The sequence below is a fragment of the Amblyomma mixtum genome, chromosome 4 (assembly GCF_055824585.1).
Source record: "Amblyomma mixtum isolate Tamu chromosome 4, ASM5582458v1, whole genome shotgun sequence".
In the NCBI taxonomy this organism is placed as follows: domain Eukaryota; kingdom Metazoa; phylum Arthropoda; class Arachnida; order Ixodida; family Ixodidae; genus Amblyomma; species Amblyomma mixtum.
In genome coordinates, this window is record NC_143015.1 from 123,997,815 (window position 1) to 124,012,518 (window position 14,704).

Consider the following 14,704-nt stretch of genomic DNA (forward strand, 5'->3'; position numbering starts at 1 on the left):
CGAGCGCTTCTAACCCTCGACCTCAAGGGAGCGTTCGACAATGTCAAGCACTCCACAATCCTCAACAACCTCCACGACACGAACTGTGGCCAACGAGTCTACTCGTACATCTGCGATTTCCTTACGGACAGAACCGTCAACATCAGCACCGGCACAAAACAAACAACGCAAGTGAAGATTGGCACGAGAGGCACCCCGCAAGGGGCAGTACTATCCCCACTTCTCTTCAACATTGCACTCCTAAATCTCCCACCTCTTCTCAATAAGGTACAGGGCATACGCCACGCCCTGTACGCTGATGATATAATCATCTGGAGAACCACTTGAAGTATGGGAATGATTGAATAACAACTACAAACAGCGGCGACAGCAGTTCAAAGTTATGCACGTGCTCACCCGAAAAATCCGAACTCATAGGCTTCCGTCAACGCAAAAATCAGGACATCATCGACATCCGCGTTGACAACTCACCCATTAAGGAAGTTCAGACCCTCAAGATACTGGGTCTGTATATAAATAGCAACTGCGACAACCTTCTCACCCTCCAGAAACTACGGCTTGTGAGCGAGCAAGTCGCCAGAATGATCGCCAGGATAACGTCGCGGAAATCAGGGATGCGAGAAGAAGATACTCTGCGACTGGTGCAGGCTTTCGTTGTAAGCCGCGTCGTCTACGCAGCGCCCTACCTCCGCCTGAAGAAGTGTGGCATTAAAAACCTCAACCTCATAATCAGAACAGCATACAAGAAGGTACTGGGCCTCCCTCTTGCGACATCGACGGACCGGCTCTTGCAACTGGGGGTGCACAACACGATAGATGAGCTGATAGAGGCACACCTTACGGCGCAGGTGGTACGGCTCTCCACTACTCGGACTGGCCGACAAGTCCTGAGTGATTTAAACATCAATTGCCCCCGACAGCTAGACATCAAAACCGACATCCCAGCCTCAAGGAGAGGACAATTCAAGGCAGCTCCACTACCCAGGACTATGCACCCCGATTTTCACCAGTAAAGAGGACAAGCACGAGCCGAAGCCATGAAATGGTACTACGGCGGGCGCGAGGGCGTTCTATGTCAATGCTGCGGGTCCCGAGCAGTGAATGACAGCCGTCGCGGTAGTGCACCAAAATAAAACAGTGGACGGACTGGTACTGGCTAGCCAGGACATACTGGCTTCGGAAGAAGTGGCGATTGCTTTAGCTGCAACACACACTAGCTCAGAATACATTCTCACAGATTCACAGACAGCGTATCGCATTAACTTCAGGGGCAGGGTCGCACCGCTAGCAGCTAAAATCCTGCAAGATAGCTACACCCGTGGCTACCAACCCACACAAAAACACTTAATATGGGTACCAGGTCATCAGGGCATCCCAGGGAACGAGAGCGCACATGCCTCAGCTCGATCATTTCTCCCCCGGGCACCCAGTACGGATGCCGTGGAACCTCCTACCCCACTACTAACTTACATCGACATACTTCAGCACTTAAGATTATCCCGTCGGGTCTACCCTCCGCCGGCTAAGACACTAGATAAAGGGGAGGAACAACACCTCCGAAAGCTACAGCCCAACACTTACAACAACCCACGAAGACAACACGCAATAGACCCGGAGTAATTTGACTCAAAATGCAAATTCTGCGGGGAGAAGGCGGACCTGTACCATATGGTATGGGCCTGCCAACGAAATCAGGCGATCACTGTCAATAACCAGCCAACGCAGGAGGGGTGGGAGGCAGCTCTGTCCAGCTCGGACGAAACGAGTCAAAAGCAACTCATCTAAAGAGCCCGGACAGTAGCCTAAGTCAATGGGGTTCCGGACTGAGATCTCCAACCGCCGCTACAACCTCCTAAACTATTTCATTAAAATATTTTCACCACCTTTCTAGTGGAGAGCTTCAGCACAGAGGAGAGGTACCAGCGCCGACGTATACTAGATGATCCGGGTACCGGCCGCACATGCGCTGTGACATGTGTGCGTCCCTACCTGCCTTCCGCGCATGCGCAACAAGCAAGCGGCTGATCCAGTGAACGTCTACGCATCCGAGGCGCTCGTGCGCCATGGGCGCATCCGAGGCGCACGAGCGCAGCGCCTACGCGTACCAGCGTACGCCGGAGCCGGACTGCGCATGCGCGACGCGCCGACGCAAGCCGGCGCTGGCGCTTGGCAAATATCTGTCCATGTTTTTTTACCTCCATGTATCTGTCCATGTCAGATATTCGCGCCTCGCCAAGGAGGATATATAAGTTTTATATATCCTCCTTGCGCCTCGCTCGCGCCGGCGCCGGAAGTGACTCGCTGGTTTGCGGTCGCTGTAACCAATCAGAGAACGCAGTTCTCTCGGCATCCGGTACGGCCCTTCGCACCGTTTGCTTCGCCGAGCCGAGGTGAACGCGGTAGCCGCGACAGGCCATCGAGTTGCATGTGTTTTCCGACGCTTGTCGCGGTGCGGCGCTGGGCGCGTAAGCGCTGCGCTGGTGCGCCTCCGATGTGTCCATGGAGATGCGCACAGCGGAGCGCGTAGGCGCCTCACTGTTCGCGTTTCTTTGTGTCACCCCCGTACCTCTCCTCTACGCTTCTCAGTTATTGCATTTCATTCGACATCACTTGTGCCGCAACTCAATAACGCAGCGGCAGATTCCCTTGCAGGGAAGCCCTGCAACCGACAGCGTCGGCGTTATGGTAATCGGTCGACACCATTGGCTGGAAGGCTCCCCCTGAGGGCAATCGGCCGCTCCGTTCTTGAGTTGTATACCCGACTACGTACACGGCTCGCTCCTCGGTAATAATAGGCAGCATGTGGAAACGCGCATTTTATTGTTGCTATCATAATGTCCTTCCTTGTTTGGCAGAATGGCTGTGGCAGTAGGATTAGATGTGAAGAGGCGCGGAAATAGATTGTGAGCTATTTTCGCGCGTTGCGAGGCGCAGTCAAGGCCGCCCGCTCACCGCTCTAGTGCCGGCGCCCACATTTCGCTGGCTGGCCTCTCTGGAAACCAGCGCTGCGCGCCCGCCGTCGCTCAAAGCGGGCCCAGACTCTCTCGGACATGTCGCGGCTTGCAGCGTGAATCATCCGCCTCGCTGGCGCCGACGCGGACCCTTCCTCCTCCCCTCCTCACCGTCGGTGCGAACTCCTACGACGCTTCGTCGGCCGTCGCCTCTCGACCATTGGTCTAATTTGAACGGTGGCCAGTGCCGTGACCTGATTGGAGGATTTGAACTGCTGGCTGCCGCAACCGACACCGGCGGCTTTAAAAACGGAGCCGCGCTGAGCCCGCGCAGCAGACGGGCAGCAGAAGAGCCATCACGCCGGAGCTACGCTCGCCGCCGGGGCCGCCCTTCTTTGTGCTAGCCCGTGGTGCTCTTGGCCCTTGTATCATGTAAAAGCCCTTGTACATACCGTACATAAAAGTCATTTGACTCACCGTCGCCTCGACCGTTTCCTGGCTCGGACTCCCAGTCCCAACACCGCGTGCGTTGAGTATTAATCAGAACAATTTTCACAGCAGCCTGATGCTTTGCCAATGCATCGCGGCTTTGGAAGTGCAAAGAGACATTGAAGTAAACGTCATGCAACTTTGGTCCCATGGTAAAAAAAAAATGATTGTTCAGCTCTTTGCGGAGATGCTGCTCTTTGTTCGTCAGCAAAAGACGCAAGTTCTTGCAGAATGACCAAGTACTAAATATATCTTTTTCCCCCTCGCTTTCTGACTCGAATGCACGACGTCAGTAGACACTTTTAGCGCAGCGGGGACGTATTAGCATAAGAGAATTTTAGTTCGACGTACGCATTGCTTACTGCGTTGCGTACGCTGTAAACCGGTTTACCGGACGCTTTCTGCGCACGCGCAGTGACACGGGTGGGGCCAGGCGGGGACACTGTGTGGGCGCAGCCGGCGTCCGGTATACGTCTACGCTATGCTAAAGGTCTGTAATGATCGAAAGGAATCCGTGATCCTCAATTTCGGGTAAACAGCCCAGCCTCTGAGATCTGGAACCTAAAAATATTCCCTGTTCCTTGCCGTGTCCTACGCGTATACAAAAGAACAACGGCAACAGCCGAAACGCTGCATGCTCTGCTATGTGCCCTGCTACACACAGTTAAACTAAATAAATGTAAATTGGTTTCTGAGGAAAGGAAATGGCGCAGTATCTGTCTCACATATCTCGGCGGACACCTGAACCGCGCCGTAAGGGAAAGGAGGAAGGTGGGAGTGAAAGAAGAAAGAGAGAAAGAGGTGCCGTAGTGGAGCGCTCCGGAATAATTTCGACCACCTGGGGATCTTTAACGTGCACTGACATCGCACAGCACACGGGCGCCTCTTGCGTTTCGCCTCCATCGAAACGCGGCCGCCGCGGTCGGGTTCAAACCCGGGTACTCCGGCTCGGTAGACTCCGGCTCGGTAGACGCAGTTAAACTGCCAGACACATATTACGGCATGTTGAGAAATGTATCATCGCGCTTAAAATGCATGCAGATGAGAACTGAAGTGTGTCGCTGAATTTAAACAGCCGACGCTATGAAGGTCCTTTCGAAGAACCAAACCTAGCACTGCCATTTCTCGTGGTTGTTTTCTTGTCTATGCGCGTGCTGTACAACCTTGCTACCGCCGTGTCAGCGTCTTGCCGTGCATTCAGTTGCTATATAGGTGCGACAACGCGGGATGAAATTCGACCTTCTGTATTCTGCAGCGTTTAATTGCCCGCCAATAACGGCTGTCGACGTAAAAAACCTTGATGTCAGCGGAGTTTGCTTGTGAAGACTGCCGGTGGCAGCGATACCTTTCTATTCATTTTCTAAAGTCTTGCATCTTACAGAAGGCCCGCTTTCAGTGAAAGTAGACCCTTTTGTCATTAGAACGCTGTACTCAATCTTTAGAAGCCAACTTCAGTCTGTGTCCCCTAAATGGTCGCACAATGTTGCTAAAACAACACGTGTGGCAGAGCCTTTAGAGCAAGCTGTGATTATTCGCATGATTGTAATAGGAGTCCCAGGCGAAATTCTAGAGGCCCGTGTTCTGTGCGATGTCGGTGCGCGTTAAAGAACCCCAGGTGGTCGAAATTTCCGGAGCCCTGCAGAACTACGGCGTCCCTCGGGACGTTAAACCCACATAAACCAAACCAAACCAGTACGAGTCCCGGCTAACTTGAACCGAGGTTTTGAAATACACTGTTGCATTAGATACAACAATTTCAAGATGTTGTTGACCACAGTGTGTACTGTCAGAGTATTACTGTGTTTCGTTCAACTGAACAAGTAAATAAATTCAAGAACAATTTTCGAGCTGTTCCGCTCCCGGTGAAAATTCCAGCCCCAAATTGTAGTGTGTCCCAAAAAACTGGTTCTATTAATCAATTTTAATTCTGATGTGCGCAACAGATGAGTTTTTTTTCGCTTTGAGAAGAAAGAGCACGAAACATTCAGGGGGCACTTTGGCTCTCTAAAGTGCTGCAAGGCGAAAGCGTTTCCTGACGCACTGTTTGTTTTTATTTACTTTTTATTTTTTATTTTTTTATTTTTGCTCCTTTTCTTATTTTTATTGTTTTCATTTGTATTTTCACATCTTATTTTTATTTTGTTTTTATTTTTGATTATTGTCTTATTGTTATTTTCTTTTTTTACTTTACTCCTTTTATTTTATTCATGAAACCCAAGCATTCACTAGGTGCGCCTTTATTCATGCTCGAGCCTTCGTGGCGGAGTGGTAGCGTCTCCGCTTTAAATGCCTAAGGCCCTAGTTTGATTTCAACCCTCGGCGCAGTTTCTTTTTAAGCAGTGACGCTGAAAGGCGGACAAATCTGGCGGCGCGTCTGTCGACACGGCTGCCGACGCGTCTGCTAACGACAGTATGAGGCATTAAAGGCTTTCGCCTTAATATGAAGGAAATCTGTCATGTGGAAGCGCGTCGCGACAGCAGCGATATCAAAGACGGAGCTCGTGCGTTCGATGCTGCCGCGTTTATGACAATATCAGCACAGACAGAGCAGTGTCAGACTCTCGTGCATAAGCACGACGCCGACATGAAACCCCTGAAGAAGTAAACATCTTACGATTACTGCCCACACCAAGGAACATGCACCCGGTACGGCACGGAGGAGGAGAGGACAAGTCTCATCCGTCAGAAAAACAATGGGAAAACGACAGAAGGACAACGTACGCAGACGAGGCAGGGCCAGTTGGAGGCAACATGACGATAGCAGTGATAAACTCAAATGGCAAGCTCAGAAATAGCGCATCAAATAGGTGCATAAGAGACACAACCCAAGAGGAGGAGGCAGCTATTGCGCTCGGAATGATCCCACAGAAAAACATGGATGCATAACGGATTCCCAAGAAACGTGCAGGAACTACACCGGGGCAGGAAAGGACAGGCAGCCATTAGGATCGTGGAAGACGTAAAGAAAGCTGGAAGGCAAGCAAAGCCCACATGGACACCAGCGCTTCAGTCCGTAGAGGAAACTGAAGGCGCACACGCCGCAGTCCGAGCACTCCTATCCCGGACACCCCAACACAGGGACGAGCAGAAATACTCAAATATTGCTGACCACATACTCAGAAATACTACAGCAGCATATTTTAGGCAGAAGGGAATACTCGCCACCGCAAGAACTTGACAAGGAACAGGAATGTTTCATTGAAAAGAGTACAAACACGCACTTCATGCAGTCTGAGTCTATTACCTAGAAGGCTATATGGACCGCAATATTGTTACATGGCGGCCAGCCGAAGAATGAGGCGTGACGAACGATGGATCAGAGATGATTTATGTTGTTGTTGTAGCCTACGACAGAATGGCACATACCCACTCTGGGGGATCGGCCAAGAATCGGGTGGTAAAGGTTGGTATTCACCTGTACGTAGTAAAGGCAAAAGGAAAGCACATGGGAGAGGAACACCGGGGATGCAATGACACACCTTGACACATCCAATATCCCGCCACCTTCCCCTCTTCCCTCAGATCCGTTCCTGTCCCATGTTTCCGAGAAACAGTCTTTGCGTCAGCGAACACGCGCTCTAATTCCTCCGTGTTCGTACCCTCTCCCCCGGAGTCTCACTCGGGAGGAGGAGGTATCTGTGCGCCGGATTCGGGCAGGAGCGGCTCTGACTCCTTGTGTGCGTCATCGGTGGCGTGACAAACGTTACGAAGTGACAGACAAGTGTCCCCATTGTGGTGCTGCGCCCGACCAGTGTGATGAAAAACACTTGCTGTGGACATGCCCGGCTACAGCTTCCGTGAGACGGCGTTTACTAAGAAAGGTTGGCCTGCGATGGGACGTTGCAGACGACTATACCAAGTGGACTCTAGATAATCGCTATATCACGAACTTTTGCCGCTTTTTAAGCGAGGCTTGTTTGCACTCCTTTTTATAACTTTCTTTCCTTTTCCATTATGCCTGACGGCAAACAGCTCGAATAAAAAAAAAAAAGAGTCTACCACAAGAAGGGCACGGAGAGGATGAAAAAAAAGAAACAAAACTAAAAACAAATAATAATAATAATTATTACTATTAATTATAATAATCATATAAATATATATATAAAGGAGTTTGGATTGGAGAGAGAGTGAAAGAGAGAAAAGAGAATAATTCGAAAAATAATGAAGCATAAAAAAATACTGATAGCTTTAGCAAGGTAGTCGATGAGATTCCAGCAAGAAATTTTGAACAGCGTCACAGACCTGTGGCTGAACCCAAGTGTGGTGGCACCAAATGATAGCAAGTGTGGGCTGCTCAAACTGAGGCCAAGTTGCTGTAAGGGCAACTCCAGCAGTCTTCTTCTCAAAGAGGTGAAACGACGACAATGGAGCCAAAAATGATCGATAGATTCAGGCTCACGGCAAAATGCACAGAGGGGAGATAGCGCCAAACCAGATCTCTGCAGATAGAAATTTAGAGGGGGGATGCGGCAGCGCAACCTCGTCAGAGATACTTCTAGCTGCCGAGATGGACAAATTTTCCTGCTCCAGGAATATTTCAGATGCTGATAATGGCCGCTAGCCTAGCGCGAGCACTCCGTCCCGCGCCACTGCCAGCTTCGTCTTTTTCTTAACAATATGCGCAATGTGGCTTGGAGGCGGACCTATACCGCATGGCATGGGCCTGTCAAGACAACACGTAAATAGAAAGGGTCAAGAGCTGACGATTGAGCGATGGCAGGAAATGCTATCCCGAAAGTTCAGCAGGAGCTGACTGAAAGAGCAAGAGCGGCTGCAAGGTCCTAAGGACTCCTGGAATAGGGGGTCCAACCACCGATTTTAGGTGCAGTCAAAATTTTCTAATCATCATCGACAATTTGCCGTGGCGAGAACAATAAAGTGGACGCTGGAGGCAAAACTGAATGTATAACACCTGTGACCTGGCCGGGTTGTGTGTGGAAAGCAGCCGGCGAGCTGTTTCCCGTGCTGTGTGCAGGCAGGAACACCACGCTGAGTCCGTATTGGCATCTTTGCGTTCCGATGATTGCTTTGCTTCCAAAATTTATTATTTTTCAACGGCCCCAAAGGTCTGCGTATCCCCACCGCACAAATCTCTCAGCAGAAAGGAAGCTGTCACTTGGAGACAATTACAAACAGACTCTTTCCCAAACCTACATATACTAAACAAAATGCACCCTACGATATACGCGGACAAATGTCCCTGGTGCGACGAAAAACGTACTCTATACCACATCACATGGGCCTGCCAAAACATAGACGTGGTCCCCAAAATACAAAACCCGAGTGCGGAGCAGTGGGAGACTCTGCTGTCCAGCGACCGCTGTGAAGACCAACAAGGTCTGGTACAGCAAGCTCAACGGGCGGTAGTGGAGCGGAGCCCTGGACTGAGGGCAACCGACCACTGGTTACAGGCGGAACACTTCGACAGAGAAGGCTCCAGGGGGTAGAACCAAGACGTCTCTGAAGATGCCCCCAAACCACAGGAAAAAGCATTAGTGAAAATGAAGTTTTCCCTTCCTTCCGCACTAACGCGGCCCGGAAGCAGATGTTAATTTCCATTTCACCCCCAACGCCTTCTTCATTCTCTTCGCCCCATCGCTTTCACGGCACCATCGAACGCGGTTACGATCACGAATTTGTTGCAGCGGCGCGCGAGCGCATGGTCATATGAAAATGTTTCACATTTCGCGAGCTTTCTTTTCAACGGAGGTGATGACTGCGATGAAAAGGTTCATTAAGAAAACCAAAACAAAAAAGGCAAATAATAAAAGAAATATTAAAGGCCTCTAGGACACAGGGCGCGCAGTCGTGCCCACATCTATAGAGCTTTTAGAATGCCGCAATGCCACGCAAGACAAACTGAAAGGGCCTCGATGCTGTGACGCTTTTAGTTTCAATTAATGCAGTCGTAATTTTGGAAAACTTCCGTCTTTCGAAGGAGGAAGTAATAGGAGTGGGCATTCGAGAGTCCCGTGAGGAGGCGAAAAAAACGAGATTCGCCGGTACGAGGTAGAAGCGACGGGCGTGCGGAGGGGCTGACTAGATGTAGATGGGAAAGGCTTAAGCCTAACTGATGATGATGCAACTTGACTGATTATGATAATTGTTGTTTCTAAAAAAATTCCACCGGAAACACGACCGTGTGGACCCACGCGCAATGGCTCTGCCACGGCAGCATCATTTTTCATCGCACGCGCTTTATGGGAAGGAAGCTCGGTTTGGGAATTATATTGCCGTTTGGTCAAATGTTTAGGGGAATCCCCCAAGGTGGAGTAGATTTGTAATAAGGGAGTAATTATTCATTGACGTCCACCCAAGCGCAGCCATACGGCTACAAAGGAAAACTATACAGCTTTCTCAGAAACTTCGCAGTTAAAGAAAAATTCGTCCTGGTCCGGGGTTCGTACCCGGGACCACCGCTTCACCGGAGCAGTCGCTCTACCAACTGAGCTAACCGGGACGACAAGCTTATGGTAGGGCGAACTCGAAGTGATCAATAACTTCGAGTTATTGATCAATTCGCTCTCGCCATGCCATAAGCTTGCCGTCCCGGTTAGCTCAGTTGGTAGAGCGACTGCTCCGGTGAAGCGGTGGTCCCGGGTACGAACCCCGGACCAGGACGAATTTTTCTTTAACTGCGAAGTTTCTGAGGAAGGAGTATAGCTTTCCTCTGTAGCCGTATGGCTGCGCTCGGGTGGATGCCAATGAGTAATTACTCCCTTATTATATTGCCGTTTATGTGTGCCTCACGTGATCTCATTCTTACCTGTGACGTAACAGCCGCCATTCGACAGCTAAAACCGAAACCGAAGCTGGAGAGGAGAAGAAATCCAATTCTAAATTATTTACGGAGCGTGCGTACACGAATTACGTGTATTGATTCATGTTTCCCGCACTACGAAAAATTTGCTGTCGCTGCCCCTTTAAAGCGCTATCTTCGTTCCTCCGGCAGCTTTTGCCGCTCTACGGGAATGTCGTAGTCCCCCGAACGTGTAAAATACTGTCCAGTAATTTAGAACTTTCTTTAACCACAGCCCCACGTTTTCCTTTCTCTGACGCGTTTCTTCGAACAGCAGTCAGCACTACCCGTTAACTAGTCTCTGTTTTCAAGTTTGCAATAGCGAAACTTCGCTCTGCTCCGAGCCAAAGCGCCGCCAACGCAAAAAGCGAATTCTCCATTAACTTCTTTCAAACACAAGCGACGACGACTTCATCGCTGCCGGCATAAGCAGCCAGCGTCATCGACACTTCGTAGTGGCGAGATTTCGTTGTATCGAGAGTAGCCGCACCGCCGCCCTCACGGAAGTGACCGCAGAGCAGTCAACACCACAATCAGCGACCGCCGCCAATCCGCGGGTAGCCAGCAGCCGCAGCTTGCCACAGCGCGCGCATGCCGTCACAGCGTGAAGTTAGCGCCGCTGACACTGCCGGCTCGCGCTTGAGGGCCGGAGCAGACCGGAGCAGATGTTTCGGCGTCTGCTCGACCGGCGCGTAGCGCGCGCGCAAGCGTTCGCCATCTGCCGCTCGGCGGAGGCTCACCCTTCCTCCTCACTCTCTTCTTCCTTCGGCAGCCAGCGGCAAGCCCGCTTTCTTCTCTCATCCTCCTCTTCTTCGCCGGAGATGAAGAGAGGGAAGGCGAGCAGTTGATGCCTCCTTGCTTGCCTTCTCACCCTTTCCACTCTCTTTTTAACGTCTGCTCTTTCCTTCTTTCTTTCGTTTTGTTTAGTCCCCCTTCCCCACTACGCTTTTTTCTTTTATTTTTCTTAAGCTCTCGCTAAATGGCGCTGCCGCCTCTCGTTCGCTGTCCGGCGGCGGGGTTTATATTTATGCGCTTATGATATCCGGTGTTCGTACGCTGAAAGCGCCGCGCGCTCGCTCGCTCGCGCGGTCTTGTCTGTTCCTGTCGCCTTTTGGAGGCTCCTTCGCCGTGCGTCGCTTGGCTTCCTAGTGATTTCTTTTTTTCCTTGTCTTTTTCTGCGTCTGGCATTATTTGGCGGTAGCTTGCCGTCGTTCCGCCGACTCCCGTCCGTCGGGTCTCGGAATTGGCAAACGGTGGGGAGGGGTTGAGAGGATAGTTTTCGGGGCGGTTTGTTCTCGGAAGCGTAGTACGGCGCATGGCTACCGCGTCGCTGACTCCGTTTGTGCCGTAACATTACTCTCGGCTGGAATGGCGCTGGGCGTCGTAGCAGTCGGAGGGGCTGGAGTGGCGACGGGACGGAGTGTCCCAAAAAACACGCGGTTGTGAGCGATGAAGCTGAATTCGCGCGGTAGTTTTCGCCATAAAGAAAGCACTGCGCGTGATGAGAAATGTGACATTAAAGTTGATGTGAGATGTTTGAAGCTTTACCGTACGAAACAGGTAGAGATTTTCCCTGGTATCCTACGTTGTAGGACGGCTCAAAAGTCGGTTGTAAAAAAAAAAAAAAATCCACTAATAAAATGGTGATGCGTTAAGAGATCGGAAGAGGGCAAAGTGGAGTGAACAAACGCGGGTTAATGACATCCTAGTTGAAATCAAGAGGAAGAAGTGGGCTTGAGCAGGGCATGTAATGCGAAGGCAAGATAACCGCTGGTCCTTAAGGGTAACGGAGTGGATTCCAAGAGAAAGCATACGTAGCAGGGGACGGCAGAAAGTTAGGTGGGCGGATGAGATTAAGAAGTTTGCGGGGATACAGTGGCGACAACTAGCAAAGTGCAGGGTTAATTGGAGAGACATGGGAGAGGCCTTTGCCCTGTAGTGGGTGTAGTCAGGCTGATGATGATGATGATGATATATTGGTTAGGAAGCTTGCTGTGATAACGTGTTCGCAGCTGGCACAGGGCAGGGTTAACAACTGGAGGGATACGGGGTAGACCTTTGTCCGGCACATGACGGTAGTTGGGCTGATGACGATGTTGACAAATATTTACAGAGAGAAGATGTGAATGTGGTAGCCGTGTCGCTAGATAACCCAAGCGTATTGACCTTCCCATGAACTGCTCAGTGTCGTTTTCAAAGCGCTTTCTACGCGCACTTTCTTCTAATTTGCTGCATGGCAAGGTTATTGCAGTGTCTGAGCGGTTGTAAACTCATTCGCGCGTGAACCAGAGAGGCTATCAACCTTTGAGGAATGTATGAGCGCATTGTATTGCTTTCTTGGAAGCAGCCTTTTCTATCATGTACTATTAATTGATAATGCTGGGTGTTTTTGGCGCAAGGGCGTCTAAGGCCGAAGAGCAGCAAACACAAATTGAACTAGCTATTATAGTTTTATGCTGCAGCGATTTAAATTCTTGTTAAGACTCTAACACTTGCGTGCAGCAGGGTTATAAAGGTGTGACTGAGTGTGACGATGCTGAAAATGGGTATTTATCCGCTTCTGTAGGAACTTTTCATAGACCCGTCGGCGGATTCTGAGTGAATAAGTAAGAGCCGTGATCTCGTGACAACGGTCAGGAAGGCGACGAAAGTTTTCTGTAAAAGCGAGCGCTTGTCTGGGGTCCTGACTTGGGCATTCTGCTTCTGTAAGCTATGTTGTGCTAGTAGTTATTTTTTTTTTGCACCGGACGTGTGTCTGAATTCAGAGTTAGCAGTAAGCAAAAGTTACCGCAGCGCACCATTTGCTTCATTCATTAATTATCTGCAGAAGCCCACTAAAAAGGCCTCCTAGACTAAAAGCTGAAAGCAAACGGCATAAATGGACCCATAGTCGGAACGAGAACACTGTCCTTCTAGTCAGCGCGTAGATTTATCACACTGCGTCGGCCAAGGAGTCGTTTAACCGGTGATGTTCCAGACCATAACCGAAAATTCCCTAAATTAGACCCAAGTATCCCAATTTGTCGAAATCAGGCAGAAATGGGCTTGGACAGGGCATGTAATGCGAAGGCAAGGTAACCGTCGGTCCTTAAGGGTAACGGACTTTATTCCACGAGAAGGAAAGTGTAGCAGGAGGCGCCAGAAATTGAGGTAGGCGGATGAGAAGTTTGCGGGGATACAGTGGCGACAACTAGCAAAGGACAGGGTTAATTGGAGAGACATGGGAGAGGCCTTTGCCCTGCAGTGGGCGTAGTCAGGCTGATAATGATGATGATCCCTATTTGGGGCTCCTTTGCTTTGTAGCAGGTTGACAACGCCGTTAACTTGGAAAAAAAAAGAATACAATATTTCAGTTTGATTACGAGAAACCATTTGACTCCAGTGAAAACCTCAGCTGTCATGCAAGCATTGCGGAATCAGGATGTAAAAGAATGTTAAGTGAAAATATTGGAAGATATTCATATCGATTTCACAGCTGCCATAGTCCTCCATAAAGTCAGCAATAAAATTCTAATAAGGAATGGTGTCAGGACGGGAGACACGATCTCGCCAATGGCTGTTTACAGCCAGTTTACAGGAGGTATTCCGGGACCTGAAATGGGAACAGTTGGGGAAAAGAGTTAATGGAGAATACCTAAGTAATCTGCGATTCGATGATTATATTGTCTTGCTAAGTCACTCAGGACATGAACTGCAAAACATGATCAATGAAGGCAGAGCAGAACGGTGGGGATAAAAATTAACATGCACAAAACCAAAGTAATGTTCAACAGCCCAGCAAGGGAACGGCAGTTCGCAACCGGTAGCGAGGTGCTGGAAGTAGAGAGAAAATATGTCTATATAGGGCAGGTAGTTACGACTGATCCGGATCATGAGAGGGAAATGACTAGAACGATAAGAATGGGGAGGACCACGTATGGCATGTTATCACAGATCATGAATGGCAGTTTACCAATATCCCTCAAGAGAAAAGTATACAACAGCTGCATCTTACCGGTGGTCACGGGCAGAAGTATGGAGGCTAACAAAGAGAATTCAGCTTAAGTTAAGGACAACGCAGTGAGTTATGGAAAGAAAAATGATAGGTGTAACGTTAAGAGATCGGAAGCGGGCGGAGTGGGTGAGGGAACAAACGCGGGTTAATGCCATCCTAGTCGAAATCAAGAGGAAGAAATGGGCTTGGGCAGGGCATGTAATGCGAAGGCAAGATAACCGGTGGTTCTTAATGGATTCCAAGAGAAGGCAAGCGTATAGCAGGGGGTGGCAGAAAGTTAGGTGGGCGGATGAGATTAAGAAGTTGGCGGGGATACGATGGCCGCAACTGGCAAACGACAGGGTTAATTAGAGAGACATGGGAGAGGCCTTTGCCCTGCGGTGGGCGTAGTCAGGATGATGATGATGATGATGACGATTTCAGTTCTCGAGATTCCCTGAAACTCCGTCAAAATTCTCTTTTCGCTGAATC